This window comes from Alligator sinensis, unplaced genomic scaffold, assembly GCF_000455745.1.
Source record: "Alligator sinensis unplaced genomic scaffold, ASM45574v1 scaffold737_1, whole genome shotgun sequence".
Taxonomy (NCBI): Eukaryota; Metazoa; Chordata; order Crocodylia; family Alligatoridae; genus Alligator; species Alligator sinensis.
This window is the reverse complement of record NW_005841930.1, coordinates 2,439,331-2,442,343: the sequence shown is the minus strand read 5'-3', so window position 1 is coordinate 2,442,343 and position 3,013 is coordinate 2,439,331. Positions and strand designations below refer to the sequence as shown.

The 3,013-nt window shown below is 42.8% G+C and overlaps 1 protein-coding gene across 1 annotated transcript in view; it reads left to right on the top strand.

Annotated features, from left to right (window-relative positions):
* The first annotated feature begins 101 nt into the window (after window positions 1-101).
* Window positions 102-3,013, top strand: part of AMD1 (adenosylmethionine decarboxylase 1) — a 26,038-nt gene continuing 23,126 nt past the window's right edge. The window contains exon 1 of the mRNA XM_006019485.3: window positions 102-1,165. The gene's annotated coding sequence lies outside the window, so the exon portion shown is untranslated. The remainder of the gene's footprint in view (window positions 1,166-3,013) is intronic.

Below are 3,013 nucleotides of genomic sequence, written 5' to 3'. Positions count from 1 at the left end.
CGCCGCCCCCCCACGGCCCGGGCCGGGGGGGGGGGGCGGTGCAGGGCCCACGGGAGCCTCCCGAGCACACGTGCTCCGGCCTGCGAGCTTAGCTAGGGGGCGGCTACTCCCTCCCTGGGTGCAGTGTGAGCAGCGACCTGCTGGGGCACCGCTCGCCCTCCAGCCGCGTGGGGGGGGCTGCTGCTGGTTTCCCTCGAGCTTCTCATAGGGGGGCCGCGTCTTGTGAGAGGGGAGCCTCTGCCCAAAGCCTCGTGCCTGTGCCTTGCCCCGGGCTTCATGGAGCTGAGTGGAAGCTGGGAGGGTGTGGGAAACTGCAGGTCGCTAGGGATTTTGTGGAGTAATGTGGAAGAAAGCTTGCCCGGTTCTGGTTACTGCTTTACCTTGAAAGGCAGACAAGTAGGGACTTGGAGGAGGAGATGCTGTTTGATCATCTCTGAATAGACAAATGCCGTAAATGTCTGTAGCAGTGCAGAGTATCCTCAGTGCTGTGAAGAAGCCTTGTCCCTTTCCTTTTTAGGTGGTAAATGCTACAAAGAGTTGGAAGTTAGGGTGGTCGGGGAGGGGAGGTGCATATTACTTCTGCTATCCTGTTTCCTTTCAGTTTAAATTTGTTGCTTTTTTGCAAATATTTTTGTGTCCCAAGTGATACAAGGTGGGGGGGTCTTAAAGAACTAGACTAGCAGCAGGGCTAGCAGAACTTGACTTGTGTCAGCTCAGGAAAAGGCTATGTTCAGGGTGTGGCATGGTGGGGAAGAGTGCAGATGGTCCCCAGGAGAATCGAATTAATGCATCAGGGCTGGCTCAGGAGTGGCGGTGGGAGCTTCTGATCTGGAAAACTAACCACTTAGAGGTCCTTAGTTCACTGGCTTTGAAGTCTTCCCAAAAAAATACGGAGCGAGGAAACTAAGCTGCTAAAGGCTGTCTGAATTGCTAGTAGGATTTTGCAGTCTTTCTCTTAATCTTCATGGTGTATTTGAGTGACATCTTTCAGACTTGATGCATTTGTCACACCACCATAGGATGTCTATCAAGTGAGCAACAGTCTTTCAAGGTAGTTCTTTGCCTTCTGTATGGTGGAAAAGTCCATACACCATTCTCTCTTAGTGACTTGGAACTAAGTACAGTTTTCAGATGTGCCTAATGACTCATGGACTCTCGGTTGTAGGTAATTTAGCATTTCTGAAAGCTGAACCTGTTTGCTAGTGAAGTCACAGTGAATGTTTAAAAGTAGATTCTGAAACTTTCTTCATTTAATAAATCAAGTTTCAAGTAGCTTATTTTTAGTGTGTGTGTGTGTGTGTGTGTGTGTGTGTGTGTGTGTGTGTGTGTGTGTGTGTGTGTACATGCAATTGGAGTACATAATTTAATTCTGTGCAGGATTTTAAAATTCAAACTAAATTTTGCTACTAAAACTTAGTAGGGGGTAGCTGGAAACTGAAGTTCCTCTTGGTTTGTACTGAGATATACTGGGTCTTCCTGGTCAACACTAGTAGACCAAGCTAACATGCACAGTTGAAAATTCCTATGACATGTACTCTGTAGAAGTTCAGTTTCTAAATACCTGTTAAATAAAATCTCAATGATAATTGAAGTAGCTTTTAAATAACTTTCACGGGACCAAGTGCACACGTAACAATAAAGGTTTATATTGCAGTTAAATTGTTTTGTACATATTTTTTTTCTCTTCATAACTAGTACTGGAAAATTACTTTCACTATATCCTAGAAATACTTCTAGGTACTACATGTGCACAAGTTTGTTTCCAAATCTAAATGAAGTCAGTCTTTGGTTTGGATGTTGACAATTTCTCTGAGGGATAGCTTGGCACCAGATTTTCTTTACTTTAGCCTCTTGATTTTGGAGTCAGACTAAAGTACTGTAAAAATACAATTTGAAGTAATTAAGAGTGTTTTTTATATTGAAAGAACAACTTGAATATTAAACTAAAGCAATCTAAACTTCCTTACATGAACTAAGAATTGCTGACATATGAAGCATCACAACAGTGCATGTATAGATAGATACTGGCTTTGTTTAAATAGCATCAGAGGTCCCACTTGTTTAGGCCATGTATATTTTGATACTGTGTGGTAGATCCATGAGTGCATAACTGTTCTAAAATCTAAGCTTTAAGTTTTGGGGTTTAAGTTGATATGCCACATTATTGTGAAACATTAACTGAGGTAGTATTTCCTTCCTAAGGCTGCAAATATAGCTTTAACTTGAGTTGCGAAATAACGAATTCTATATCAGTTTTGTTTTAACTCCAAATATAAAGACGTGCTATATCATGAACATTTAACTACTGCAGATCACTTCATCAAATGTTCATGGATCCCAGACCTCACAAAGAATAGTTCCCAAATCAAGTCTTCATTTCTCATCCAAATACTTCCTGGTGTAGGTAATAAATGCTGTTGCAAGCCCCTACCTTCTGTAGCTACCTGATCTCTTACATTATAAGCAGCTGAAACCATAATCTTTAGTCTTAATCCATTTAAGCTGAAATTTCTATGTCTTTGTCAGCGCGATTCATTTTGGAATGTCATTAACTGAAGTGATTCCATGGCTAAGACTAAGCAGAATATATTTTGAAAAGTGATCTTTTTCTTTCCAAAGCTCTCCTGCCCCTGTGGTGTGTAATGGGGACTTTTGGGTTGCAGGTTTGCCACTTGCTACCTTTAAAAAAAAAAAAAAAAAAAAAAAAAAAAAGGCAAGAAAGGCTGCATCATACCTGTACAATAAGGTTTACTGATATATCTGTCCATGTCGTATTGGCGCTGGTAAAAGGAAAATTGACATTATTGGCAATCGGACTTTTTTTGGCTGATGTGGCCGATAATGTCACTGATAAATGCCACCTGCACGTGTGCACACAGCCCAGCAGCTTGGAGAGCAGTATCTGGCTGTTAAGTCTATGGAGGAGGGGGTGGAAAGGGGCATAGGGGCACAGATTGAGGTCCCCATGGTGAGGGAGGGAGTGGGGCTGGGGCAGGTACTGCCCACTGGGGGG